Genomic DNA, 15,168 nt, shown 5'->3' with positions numbered 1-15,168 from the left:
GGGGCACAGTTTCTTCTTCTTCGGGATTTAACGGCAGCTGGTATCCTTGTACATGCTGTGCTGCCATCTTCTGTTTCTGTCCGTTATTACACTCTTAAATCCTACTACTTATTCCTGCGTCTTTTGGGATCTTACAAAGCTTCAAATGATGCGTCGACTATTAAATTAGTTGTCGACGATTTTGATAGTCGACGTAATCGTGACTGGTCGACTAATCGTGGCAGCCCTAATTTAAAGTACTGCATTTTTCGCACTATAAGGTGCAGTTAAAATCCTTTAATTTTCCCAAAAATCGACAGTGCACCTTACAATCCCGTGCGCCTTATGTATGAATTCTGGTTGTGCTTACTGACCATGAACCGATCTTATGTGGTACACGGCACTCAAAAATCTGTCAAAAAATGTTTTAGTACAACTTTGGTAAGCTACGAAGCCGCACCGCTTGATGGATAGTCAGAGCATTACGGCTAGCGCTTCAGGTTCCAAAGTCAAACGAACTTTGCGGCATCACTGAGAGTTAAAAACTGTTTACATTCTTTCATCTGTAATAAAATGTTCAGCGTTGCTGCTTTACCAGGTGTAACAGTTACGTTTAACATCCATGGATCCATGAAAACAGAATTTATTAAATTTAACGGAGTTAGAAGTTAGTTAGCTCGCTAGTTTCTACCTAAACATGATATAGCATGTTCTGACTGAGATTTCTGAAAAAATTAAAATGTACAGCTTTTCTATCACTTCCAACATAAATGAAGACAGAAAACTAAACAGCAGTGACGTTTGTAGGGTTGTTGAAGTTGGACTAGCTGTTATATAACGATGCGACATGATAGCTAGTGACACAGCTATGTTAGCTATGTTAAACACAGTGAAGCTAGAGGATGAATAGTAACTTTTTTCCACTCGATAAAAGTTAACAGACGAAAGCCAAATCAGTTCCACACCACTGAAGTTGCAGCATTTTTACAAACCAATTCTGGTTCATCTGTCATTCAACGATCCGCTTTCGCCCTTCTCATTCTCCGTCGTCGTCATGCTTCTTCTGCCATGTGCGTATGAAAACAAAGGCACTGGGTATGCACTTTTTACCCATATTCTATCGCGATATTTAAATTTTTTTATCATTGCCTAATATTATACTGGTATTACTGTGAATGGTATGATATGACCCAGCCATACATGAGGGTTCCTGATGTTTAGGGACAAATGCAATTGCATGGCAGGATGCTGTAAACGGACCAAACTTCAGTCAGGAGAACAACTGAGATAATCCATCCACAATACGAGGTTAGTCAATAATATACTGCAACAACATGGGAATAGAGTAGCTGCAAGAGAATTCAACATTAATGAATCAATGGTACAGAAGTGGAGGTGGGAGTTTGACTGACTGTTTTGTTTTGCTTAATGCACCTTATATTCCATATAATCCTTATGTATGAAAAAAGACCCGTTCATCGACAGTGCGCCTTATGGTCCAAAAAATACGGTAACTAAAGTAAAAATATTATCCTCATTTCCAGTGGTTTTGGGCATTGGTATTTACAGTTCACACACTACACCATGATTGCTAAAGCCACAGTTCAGAAAAGTAGTAAACATTTTTAATGCAAACGTGACCAACAGGTGTTTAAAAAGGTTAGAATGGCAGCCACGTGGGAATGGGATTTTATAAAGTAACTGGAACCACCCAAAGGAAAAAGAAACGATCATCAGTTTAAACCAGTATGAAAAAGTTGACTGCCGCCAAAAATAGTCACAAAATACTAACAAACTACAATTATGTTCATAAATGGGCATGGCCATTAGAACGCATTCATACCTTTACTTTTACTTCAAGTACATTTTCCTTATTATACAGAGTAAACCGTCATTGTCCTTCTCTAATTCCCCTTACTTAATCCTCTCTCCCTATTTTTCTTTTCCTCTCCCTCTGTCCCTCATTTCTCTCTCCTCCCTCCTCCCGTCAGAACAAACTGAAGCCAAAAGCCTCAACATTCCAAACATTCAACGCAACCCAGACCTCTCTCTCTCTCGCTCTCTTTCTGTCTTTCTCTCCTTCTGTGTCTCTCGCTCACACAAACACACAGGAATCCACATGCCTTTCTCCAAGGCTCTCTCTCTCGCTTACAGCTACACACAGGAATCTACATCTCTCTCTCTCTCTCTCTCTCTCTCTCTGGTTGATGGGGTGAATGAGACAGAGTTCACTGAGAGCAAAACTGAACAGACCCACCGAGAACACAATAGAAACCATTAGTAACAAACACTGACCTAAAATTATCTGTCGTTATGCCTGACTTCACTTTAGGGAAAAGGGATCTTTGAGCAAGACTTTATTATAAACCAATCAAACACACACACACACACACACACACACACATATTCTAGGTGATACCACAATCCCACTCTTTTGTCAAGGACTATGGACACAATGTTTTAATTGTCTTTATGATGAGTTTCTGTAGTTTAAAGCCTTTAAATGCATAAATGTGTTAATTAAAAATGATTTTTTCAATTGTGATTGCTTCTATGAATCCCAGAGCCATGTTAGCTGGTCTGTATCGCTCTCCATCAAATCACCATTCTAATGAACAAAAACATCTTTCTGTGTATTCTCACTAGCACTATATTATGTACCCATGTTCAACTGCTTGCTTATGCACATTTCTAATTTGCCAATTACATGGAACCAAGTCAATGCATTTAAGATCTGCTGAAGCTCAAACCAAGTATCAGACCGAGGAAAAAAACGTTTGGCAAGAATCTGAACGCAGCATGGTTGTTGGTTGGTGCTGCATATTTCAAAAACTTCTGATCTACTGGGATTTTCCCACACAACCATCTCTAAGGTATGCAAGAAAGTATCTCTGAATGTGCAACACATTGAACCTTAAAGCAGATGGGCTACATTAGCAGAAGACCACACCGTGTGCCACTTGGCACACACGGGTTCACAAAAACAGAAACAATGGAAGTAGAGACTGATGTATATACTGATATAGGATTTTAAGACCAATACTCATGCCGATACTTGGTGATTCAAAAATCTGACATGTCGTTCAAAACACAAGTTGCCAGTAGGAAAGTTACCTGTGGAACATTAAAACTCATGACATGTCTGAAGGGCATTTCTCCTTTAGCTTTTAATTGGCCATTAAAATGCCAATACCATGTTGATATAGCAGTCAGGGTCTAAACAGAAGTTTGGAAAAAATGTTGCCTGGTCTGATGTTTCTCAATTTTTGCTGCGACATTCTGACATGGTCAAAATTTGGTGTAAACAACATGAAAGCATGAATTCATCTTCTCCTGCATCAACAGTATAATGGTTTGAGTGATACTTTCCATTTTTTAGCATCCTTTGGGTCCCTTAGTACCACTTTAGCATGGTATGAACACCACAGTCTGAGTATTCTTCTGATGGCTGCTTCAGCCAGGATAATGTGCCATGTCACAAAGCTTAAATCATCTCAAACTGGTTTCTTGAAATAAGCCAGTGATTTGTAGTAGCTGGTAATCAAATGGCCTCCACAGTCACCAGATCTCCAGCAGAGCACCTTTGGGATGTATTGGAATGGGAGCTTTGCATCATGTATGTGCAACTGACAAATCTGTAGCAGCTGTGCGATGCTATCAAGTCAATATGAATCAAAATCTGCTGTAAAGCCTTTCTGTCACTGCAGCAATGTCTGCCTGATTATGCAACACAATAAATGAGGCTGCGCTCACACAATCATAGAGGCCTGTTGGGTCCAGATTGTAATGGAACACACCATCAAGTTGTTAGACGGTAAAGACTCCCAGCTGCTTATCAACAGAAACAACAGAGCAATTGCACGAGAAATAAAACTTCCATAATTAGACTCATGAAGAGATTCTCTTATCAAAACCGTACCACACGACCGAGAGCAGCCAAATTCAGATGTGTGCTCACCGTCAAAACATTTTGCGCCATCCTTCTTCCCAGTGTTTTCCTTCAAATAGCGCTGTAGACATATCGAAAGCCAAAAGAGGGTTTTTTCATCTGTTTGTGGGTTGTGATAAACATAGACTCATGGCCATCCATAAAACCCTCGCTTTAGGCTACATTCACAGAAAATCTGCCGCTTTTATTTTCTATCCACAGCAGTGTGAGTTAAGTTTGGTGATACTCAGGTCACAAGATGTCTAGACTTCAAGTTCAAACTGGGCTAAAACACACACACACAAAAGAAGCTATACACAGCTTTCACAGTGCTGACCATGCTGTGCAAATCAACTGTAAAATCTGTGGAGTCCTTTCTTAAGTTCATTTCATAAACAAGCACAGCTATGAGCAGAAACAGTGCCTGTTCAGTCTGTGCAAAACTTTGTGGTCATTTATTGTTGTCTGCTATAGACTGCTGTCTCTGTTCAGCGCTTTGAGGTCCATGTTTATGTTCTTTTATTAACTTTTCTCACGGAGTGAAACTGCTCTTGGGAGTCAGAAAAACGTTTAAGATGCAAATGTAACCCTGGAGCAGGTGATGGTTGCGAGGTCTGAACTCGAGGCGAGAAGCAGCTGGTTTAGAAAAAGCTGCTGGCATTTGAAGAATGTGAGGAGCGCTTGATTTAACATGTAAAGCTTTGAACTGACAGCAAAGACCAAAGCCAAGTTAAACACAATTAAATACACCGAAAAGTATGAATGGGGGACATGCTAAGCCTAAAACTGGGAAATTCCTGCTAACTCCAAATTTCAAAGACATATTTTACCCGATCTTAACTGATTTGCTAACATCACCTCTGGAAATGTTTGCATTCAAGAGTCACATAGTTTTAATTAGAGCTAAAAGGTGTGTGAAATGTGCAGCTGATGCCAGGAAATGAAAGCAAAGACCAAAATTGGGTCTTTTTTCTTATCTTTACTCATCTTGTGACATCTGGCATTTTCCTTCTAACTTCTGGGTTGAGAACCAAAGAGGTAACGAGTCCCAAAAAGAAAGGCCCATGCATGCAAGCCTCGAGATCTCCTCGCAAGACAAAATCCTCACAACCTGCAATAACAGATAAACTATTTTACCACTAATAGAAAACACTGTACAGTTACTTTTACTGGTATTGGGAATAAGCCCAACTGTATTTTAAACACATGTAGTATCCACCAAGAAATTGACGATAGATGCAGCCCTATGATTGGCAAATAGTCAAACCTTCTGCAAGACGCATTTTATTGACAATATTTGTAGTACATCTTCCTTTTTAACTGTTTCGTCTAGCATTGCTGAGTAACTGCTAAAACTTTCAGTGAGTAAACCATCACAGTTTTCAAACAATTACTCAGAACTGGCCTTGAAGCAGTTCTGAGTAAAAGATTACATAAAACTCTTCAATGTTTTGTTTTGCAAGTGTTGCTTCATTCACATCTTCTTTTTAATTGATTCAGTGCTGCTCTTCTGGAAATCAGATGGAGAATTTGTAACTACTCTGATATCAAAATGTCACTCAAGACTGTTGCTTAAGTCTGAATACAAACCCTGGAGACACGACAAAACACATGCAAGCAAGCACACACCTGGAGCCATTTAAAACACACTCAGGACCATACATCCTTAAAGCACTGCAGGTTTATACACATGCATGCACCTACATGCAAGCAGTACACACACAGATATACACACACAGGTATGCAGGGTATCATAATTCTGTCAGGAGTGGTTGGAGGTGGAGGGAGCAGACGACTCATCTCTCTCAGGAGGCTCAGTGAAGTTATCACTGAGCAGACACAAGTTGACGCTGAAGAACTGTAAACTAAAATCTGTTTCTGACATCAAACAGCATTATTCACGACTCCTGTCACTTTAAAAACGGTCACTGTTTGGTTTTTGATACCCAACAGTTTACTGTTTGCACAAATTTCTACAGCACAGAGTACATTAACTTTAATGTGACGGTCCAGGCAGATGGCAGAACTAGGTCTCGTTTAGCACACGTGGACTACAGACATCCCAGGATGCACTTGGTGAGATGCAGAGTAAACCCAGTCTGTCACCAGATGATTACACAGACCACAGAGTTGCATGAGCTAAAGATCAACTGGCATATTCAAGGGCTGAAGTAAATCTGGCATTCATTTGCTTTATTTCATCCATTACTGGTGATAAAAACTCACCAGGGGCCTGTGCTAACAAGCAAATTCAACATACCCAGTACAGCCCTTCCTCGGTTGCTTTTACTGACCCTAACACTAAAAACCAGGTTTAGCAGTCACATGAAAGTGGTTAGGAACTCAGATAAATACAGATAAACCATTCAAGTCAACCTTAACCCTTCAAAAGAAAGAGGCCGTGTTGTCAGCACATAACCAGTCACAAACTTGTACAGATCCATGTGTAGCAGCATGGCATTTAAAGCCAAGAAAGTAAGATGTCACAAGAAAGAAAAACGCAGCCTATCTAAGATCTGACTTCAGTTTAACTGACACATTGCTTGTATTAAGGTAGCTATTCTCATGGAGTGCAAGACAATGTTCCCTTGTGTTCTTCAAGCTCCAGTTCCTGAGGTTTTAAACCAGCTGTGAGCAAGTACAAAAAAAAAAAAACAATTTGAAAAAGTCTGTAGGTTTACTTACTCATTTTAACTGTTCAGTCAACAGGGGAAAACTGCAATGAGTCAAGTTGTTCATGAGAATCTATACTCCTTATGGATGATTATCACGGAACGTAAGAGACTTCAGACATTCTTTAAAAACTATGTAATCTCTCACTACACAGGACGGGGATTTTCAGAAATGGTTGATGCTGTTTTCTGGAGAAGTGATGGGTCAGCAGGTGGTGGTTATTATGGGGATAAACCCTAGTAAGACTTGAATAAAAACTCAGGAGAACTCAGGAGAACTGAAAAAGAGTGACTTAACTGTTGAATATACCTATCTGCATATTTACCAGCCTGACTTGCATGCATGGGCAGGAGAGAAATTTCTTAATGAGCCAAAAAGCTATAAACCAACAGCTAACATCCCAAAGTGCATTCAGGGCATCTTTGGATTCAAACCAAACCCTTCTGCAAATCAACTAGTCAAATCCACTCAGCAGACTCATAAATGTGCAGTTCAACTCATCTTATAGACTTTTAGCAAAAGTACAGCAGCACTGATTTAGGAAATTGTAAAAAATGCATAAAAACAAGTTATTTTTTATACATAAGTATAGGTATTTATTCTTTAATTTGATTACCAGAAGATGTAATACACCAAAATGGAGTGTACTAACAAACTACTAATTTACCTGTCTGATTGGACTAATAGATTAGATCAACCAATTACCAACCCACTTGTCACAAATCGGCTGCAAGAATCCAAACCAAAATCCAAAAAGGTGTCTCAGGGTGGGTCGTCAACAATTGGTCTAATTGATTAAATGGTAAATGGCCTGCATTTGTATAGCGCTTTTCTAGTCCATAGGACCCCAAAGCGCTTTACACTACATTCAGTCCTTCACCCATTCACACACACATTCACACACTGGCGATAGCAAGCTACATTGTAGCCACATTGTAGCGACTTTAGAAAGAATCCTCATCAAGTTTGTGGCAACAGTCAGATAGATGCAACTACAAAAATCAAGATGCTACAAATAATTAAAATCAGTGTGCTCGACAAAATGCAAGGGACACTTACCTCATATTATCTGGATTTAGTTAACAAAGCTACACAGGAAAGTTTAAAAGATCACTGAAGAGGGGAAGTCAGGAAAGGTCTGTCCTGATCGTAATCAGTCTCATAGTCACCATAAGGAGGGTGTGATACATCACTGAGGATTGTTCACCCTTTCCTCACCCCGCAGGACTAACAAAGGTGTCAATGATCTTACTGGAAGTAAACGGGTGGGAATATGACCGCTACATTAACCACAGCTGAAGCAAAACACATTCAGTAACTGGTGACTTCACATGATTCTCCAGCAAACTTTTCAGTGGCAAGTCGTTCATTTGGAAATTGAAGCTTGTAAAATAACAATGTTTTTATGTGGGTACTTTGCAGCAACAGTTAAACCAGCCATTAAGGACTGTTATGAGAGAGTTACTTGAAAATGATTGAGCAAGAAATGGATCCCACACTGCAAGAAATATGAACAAAAGCTGTGAATGGGAGTGTCGGCGGTTGAAAAGTCCTTCTATAAGACTTCTAATAATGCAGAGTAGCTACACAGAGTATTTGAGAGTGCAGTGACAAGTTGTTTTTCTTATTTTAAAACCAGATAAGACTCAGTCTCAGAGCAGACAGTGCACAAACCACCAGAGAATCCCTTTGGCAATTTACAGAAATGTAATTTTAATATAAAGTTGTGATAGGCACGGACGATTTCAGTCAATATCATCTTCTCTCAGCAGCTGCCATGTTGGCCGTTCTTCTTCTGCTCTTCATGTGCCTTGCACAGATCCACTCTAACAGATCCTCCTTGTGGTTTCTTAAGGGTTTAATGAGCTGCTGGCTGCAGCCTGGCTGGTGGAAACTCAATACACTTAAACATGGGCTCCTTTAAACTTATCTGTAATCTGTTCCTTCGGCTCCAACCGCAGCTACTATCTGCACACATTTCTCCAAAAACTATTGTGGAAGTTTCCTGTAAGTGTTTGTGTTTTTCAGGGCGTCTGTGGTGGGATTTCTATAAAAAGGCTTTACGTGAATGTCGTAATAATACCTGACGAGAAGGTCGAAGAATTTATGTGGTAACTTAATGACCTGAAGTTAAATTACTTTGGATAACTTTTTCTAAACTTGTGAAAGATTTAGTTGGGCGAAGGATGATATATCATATTATATATTATAGCATTATATAATATATAACATGCGAGATACAATCTAAAAAAAGGTCTACTTTTTCCTAGATTCCCACAGATAGATGGCTTTATTGGCTCCAGATTGAGCTGGATAGATTTTAGAGATGCGACTCCAATGCCGTGCATATTGTAAGTCTGATGATCCTTTATGGGAAAGCCAGAGCGTTCATCGAGATTCTTGAAGATGGTTTGACGTCATCTTGTTAACGTTCAGCTCAAAGCCAGGCTCAGAGTGCAGAGAGGCCAAAGCATTAAAACAAAGACTATTTGGCTGTAAAGTGACTATCCCCTGCTTTCTATCAACACATCGACGGTGTAGGTTACCGCGCCAAGGTTTACAGACATCAGTGTATATGCAGATAAAAGAAAGTCTGCGCAGCATCTCTCTGCTTTCTCTTTAGCACTTTCCGCCAGTGGCTTGTTGCCACTCAGAGTCCAACTACACACTTCCCATCTGGGGACTCTCAGACAGTATCAATTCTTTCTCTGTAGCAAAACTGTAAAAGCAAACATGCTACATCTTTTAGCATGAATGTGAATCGCTTTGGCTCAGCACCAATATCTTCTTTAAAAAAGGGAAATAAAAATTGAAAAGAGAGGGAAATGGTCATTACCAACAGATAGACCAAAATAGATACCCAGACTTGCTATTTAAATGTTCTTAACACCTTCAACACCTTCTCACGTTTGACTGAAAACACAAGGTTTCATCACTCAAACAATGCAAACCAATGTAAGATCTTTACTTTGTACCAAGGCTCTGTACATGGGAAATATCTGCATTTTCGTACCTTTTTTCCTCTTTTTTTGGTGCCCTTTGTTGACTCACAATGGAGCAAAGAATAATGAAGGTTAGTTTACTATTGCGCTCATAAGATGAGCTTGTCTTTGGTGGGTTTTTTGACACCCAAGAAACAGTTTCTTCCTGTAAACAATTAGATTTGACTTTTGTCACAGTTTTACACAGAGCTAAGGTACAGACTTCTGCATCAATGCTCCCTCGGTGTTTTCCCACACTTCACTATATTAACAGCCACCCAAGTATACTTGGCAACTAATTTAAGCAGTTTCTTTGTATACAAAGGGAGAACAAATAAGTTTGAAAGTTCAGCTGCTGGTAAACAACTAGCCACGGTCTCACTGCACAGACATGCCTCTATGCCAAGCTCACCAAGATTGCAGAGCAAAACCGAGACTGTCGCCAGCTGTAGTACAAGACGGAGGAGTTGGAGAGACTCACTGGAGAGGCACCAGGTTACATTGCTATCTGTTACTTGACTGTCACAAAGAACGTGGCCAGTGTAACATTTGCAGAGTCCTTTCTGCTAGAAAAGAAATCTAAATCGGTGAAGAACGCCGCAACATCAATATTTCTTGAGAAATGGGGCTCTCGCCAAATATTTTCCCAGTTAACAGAGTTAATAAAGTTTTACATGTGGAGACTACAAAACTTTTGCAGGTCTTTGTCTCAGTTGAATTTTTTTCCACCTCCCCAAGAATCACCTCAGTATCATGTGATTTAAGGTGAAGGTTTAGGCATCATGAGCTTATGATGACAGCAGTAGCAGTGCAAGATCGGATCCTGCTTGTTATATTCTCGGCTGCTGCTACACTCAAACATGACCTATACTTCTTTAATAAGAGTAATATACTGCACAGTTGGTATAAGAATCATCAAGTTGAGCAGAGTGAAGCGTCTTTCATTGCTTTTCTTTGTGAGTGAGCTGAGGTGTCAGCTCTCACAGTGTGAGCCAAACACTGAGCTCCTGCTCTTGTGCAATCACTCTCTCCATGTAGCTCCAGGCTGCTCTCAGAGTCTCCTCAAGAAACAACAAATGAAATTTTTACCATCTCACGTCATAAACATGAAGCCACTTAAATACCTGCAGGGGTCGGATAGTCACTGACTCAACTCCAGGCTGATAGAAATAACCTTGTTCTTTGTTTGGGGGTGGGGTACTTCTCACTGTTAATTACTTTTTAGAGAAATCGCTTTATCTACAAAATGTCAGAAAACAGTGTCTCCATTTGTGTCTAAGTGTCCTAAAATATCAGTTCACTGTAATCTAAACAGCACGTTCTCTCATTAGAGAAGCTGGAAGCAGAGACTGCGTCACATTGTTGGTCGATAAGTAGTTTCCAAATAAACCACTTGTATTATTTACTGTTAGTCATAGATATTCACAAACTGGCAGTATTTAAATCCCTTTCTCACAGTGGGCTCAACTTAAGCCTGTATAATTTATAATATTTGTTGTAAGTCAGGCTGATGAAGTGAGTTTTGCTTTAAGTACCATAACTAACCAAGCTGTGTATTAAACGTTAGTGTCAAACGTTTGTGGTCACCTTCTTTGCAGTTTGCTGGTTATTTGTTGGTTTGCTGATCATTACACTGATTTGGGGACTTTTAAAGGGAGTCCGATTCTATGACTTTGCTCCCTTTCGAGAGCTTTTCAGCAGAATATTTCAGACAATAGAAAGTTTAGTTAGTATCAGTAAATGAAGGCATCGATAAATAGTCTGTATTTTAGGACTTTAGCATCAGTGTACCTAAAAAAATGCAAAGAAAAAGTTGCTTCATTAATATTTTGACACTAATTTTGGAAACTTGTGCAATGTGTCTGTGAGCTGAACAGCTATATTTTTCCACTACAAAGTAGGTTGGTGCTATAGGTTTTTACTTGCCTGTTTGTTAGAAGGATTACTCAAAAAGTCATGGATGGATTTCTTTCTTCTTCTTCAGAGGTGGGGTTTGGCCCAGCTTAGGGCAGATTAACTTTTGGACTTGTTCCAGATCTACACATTTTTGAAAGGTTCCTTTACTACTGAGAGATAAAGCAAATTTAATAAAGGGACAAATCAAACTGAAAAAACAAAAACAAAAAACTGGGACACATCATCTTGATGAGCTCAAGAAAATCTCATAAACTACCTCCAGATCCTTCTGGACTCGGTTCATGCATGGTGTGGAGGGGATTTTCAGCCTTGCACCGCTCTCCTCTTTCTTGTATTCTGTACTCTCTTATTATTCCAAACATCGGCTGTTGGGGAAATGCATCTAAAGGTCACGCTTATCGAATTTCTAAATCTACATCAAACTAAACTGTCAACAGATGTTCTTTTGCTAAACCCTCAAATGTCTCTTTCTTAAGTTTAGATACTAACACATCCCCGGCAATAACACAGCTTAGATATTATGAAAGCCTGGAATTATTTACAGGCAGGGAACATATAAAATATGTGTCAGATGAGTAAAAGAGAGCTGTTAACAACTTAAAAATTTGAAAGGAAAAAAGTTACAGCCATAACTGATGTGGAAACCATGTTTTTTCCATTACAACTGTGTCAATATTGTTCAAGAAGACTTTTGACCACTGTGCTGAGCCTGGCACCACTGGCTCAGTGTTTAAGACTGTCGCCTGACAGCAACAGGGTCCTGGGTTCAAACCAACCTGGGCAGGGCCTTTGAGTGGGCAGTATGCATGTTCTTCCTGTGGTTTTCTCTGGAAGCGCCAGTTTCTCCTGCCCTACTGCCATTGAAAAACATGTTAGGTTAATGCTGCCTGTGTGAGCCAGTAACACACCCACAAAACATGATTCTTAATATTAAAACCTCTTCCTGGTTAAAGGAATAAGATAACAGCGCAGTAAATAAGAACACCATGACCTTGATTTATTAATTTTCAACATTAAGTGGCAAAAATACTTGGTAAATGTAGTATCATCATCATTTTTGTCCACAACCTGCATGTTTTTGGTCATATTTGTTCATTTGTGTTTGCATTCTGCTTTTGCATATATTTACTTTTGAGCCACAGATGAAATAAGGTTTGATGATGATCATAGCGATACGGAAAACAAACGTACTGGGGTTTGCACTTCAAGGTCTGCTGCTGTGAGCCATAAGTTCATCCTTGTAACGTGAGCTGACTCAGTGCTGAACATGAAAATAAACCAAACATGATCCCACTGCAGGTGAAGAGGTCAGCAGCAGCACGCACACATGGACCTGCATGCAAATACACTGTACATGCAAAGCTTATAATAACACAGCAGACTACAAACTTTTACACCAAAGTTCTGTAGACGCACCTCTGCATGCAGGACTCTCACAATGCAACCGAAAGTCCTGCTCTCTGATTGGCAAATCCTATGTGTGCTCACTTGAAGCAGTTAACAAGCTGTTCTAAATTAAACGGCAACAGTACCTGTCTGCTGTCTGACTGGTGACATTAACTTACTGTAAACTGCAAACACATGCAATGTCTTTGCACACAAACATGATAATGAGCTCTCTCTTTACACGATAACAACATAACCACAGCAGTTCACAGTAAAATATACAGAAGACCTCATTTACTCCTGTATTTAAGCTCTGTGATTTATGCTCACTTTGGTGTAAATACCTGGCTTTGATTAACTTTTCACTTTGATGCTAAACCTGTTACACATTGTTCCTTTAAAAGGCTTCACAGCTTCTGCCATTAAAGGACTTTTCTAGTTCAGTAATGCATCTGCATATATATTATCAACAGAAATACAAACACAAACTAATGCACAGCGAGCTGTTCTGCACTTGTCTGCATCCTGCAATACTTTATTTCAGTCAACACAAATTGTGCATCCCCATCAACAGCCTATAGAACTTTACCATTTACTTCATCAAAGGGTAAGGAGTCGCTAACCGGTGCTGCAGGGAGGCTGGTGCCAAAAGGTTTTTGGTATTTTTTTCGCTATCATCAAGTCGTTTGCACCACTGGTTGGTATTTTGCATTAGACCAGTAACATATTTTAACCCTGGGGTCCCCTCACCCCTATAGAGTGTGCTAGTACAATTTATAAACATCTAGAACCAGATGAGGTCCAAACACGAATCTACAAGTGAGCCATGAAGTTGGTCAGTTTGTTTAAAAAAAGCTATCACTAAAGAACTCATCAGTCATCATCCAGGTTAAAACTCCTTCAGTCTGTGTGAAGCAACCTATTGTCAAATCATAGGGAATATTTGAAAACGCAACAACATAAAAAGATGTAATGAATAAGTATCTAACCAAATCAGAAGACAACAATCGAGCACCCCTACAGCGCATGATGTTAAACATAATCTGGAAGAGGGATGATTGTGAAACAGGACAGAACTATACTTCTATCACCTTCTCTTTTAGGGAAAAAACATTTCTATACCTTGAAACTTGAAACACATCATGACCAACTGAACTAAAACATCTAACCTTGTGGGCTTTTTCAATATCATACTTTTCATCTTCAAGTTTTACGTTAAACAGTTTAGTTTTGCCTTTATGTCCTAAAAGATTAATAGTAATTCACCGACTATTTTATTTCCTACACATTTTTCTACAGTATTCCCAGAATTTTCAAACTCTTCCTCTCTGTAAACCTAATCACACCTTTGTTTTCTGACATGTCTCTTGTTCGGACGGTAGGATTAGTAGGTCAATTAGTAAATATCTATTTGCAGCTGGTTGCATCATGTCTTGATTATTTTTCCTGCATCTTTCTCAATACAACAGAGATATGTCCCATCTCATCTAGGCCTCAATATAAAGAATCTGATTTCTGCCCTGTTACCATCATGCACTTTCATCATCACGAGTTTTCCCGCAGCGTGGATCCTCCGCTCTCAGTCCTTTCAAACCCACAGAAAGTGTCAGCTGTTTTACCTGTCCGCAGTTTCCCTCCGGGTCCACACCAGCAGCGAGCCTCTCTCCGCTTCGATTCGTTTTTCTCGGAGTGCAGTCCGGCTCCTCTTGAGTTTGTTGTCGGAGACAGACGTAGGAGCTCACAGGATCATGGTGGACAAAACTAACGGTGGCTTTACCTCCCGGATGCTTCACTTACGCGACTTTTTACTTTACTTCTTTTGCTCTTATTCTACTTTTAGCGCAGCAGTTTGTTGAAAGAAGAAGACATACACCAAGGAGAGAGGGACAGAAAAAAAGTTTCTGTGTATTTACATCACATCCCGTTTCCGAAGAGGCGGAGGAGGAGGAGGAGGAGGAGGAGGAAGGCAATGAGCCCCCTGAGTGTCTGACATCTGAGCCTGGAGGACATGCGCACAAGAGCCCTATGAAGGGGACTACGGAGGGAAGATAGGGCTTTTACATCAACGTGATGTAAAGTGCAACGTGTTATTATCATAGTACTTACACAGAGCTGCACTTTCAGCTGGTTGCTGTTGAATAGCGCCATATTTAGCGGCACAATGGCTACTAGATGTCGCTAAATATCCGAATTACGCTTAGTTCACTGTTCGGTCGCACATTAAAAACCTTACAGATCCATTCATTCGATTTATTGATTTTTAAACGCTTGAAAACAAATGAAGTTCAGCAACCAGTTAAAAAA

At 39.8% G+C, this 15,168-nt stretch overlaps 1 protein-coding gene across 2 annotated transcripts in view; it reads right to left on the bottom strand.

Moving 5' to 3' along the window:
* Positions 1–14,806, bottom strand: part of ddr2l (discoidin domain receptor family, member 2, like) — a 36,891-nt gene extending 22,085 nt beyond the window's left edge. For both annotated transcript variants that reach the window (XM_042227228.1, XM_005938630.3), the window contains exon 1: positions 14,484–14,806. The gene's annotated coding sequence lies outside the window, so the exon portion shown is untranslated. The remainder of the gene's footprint in view (positions 1–14,483) is intronic.
* Positions 14,807–15,168: the final 362 nt, after the last annotated feature.

Source organism: Haplochromis burtoni, unplaced genomic scaffold, assembly GCF_018398535.1.
Source record: "Haplochromis burtoni strain Fernald_Lab_line unplaced genomic scaffold, NCSU_Asbu1 Contig_250, whole genome shotgun sequence".
Lineage (NCBI taxonomy): Eukaryota > Metazoa > Chordata > Actinopteri > Cichliformes > Cichlidae > Haplochromis > Haplochromis burtoni.
Note: the sequence above shows the minus strand (reverse complement) of the source record. Positions and strands in the feature narration are given on the sequence as shown.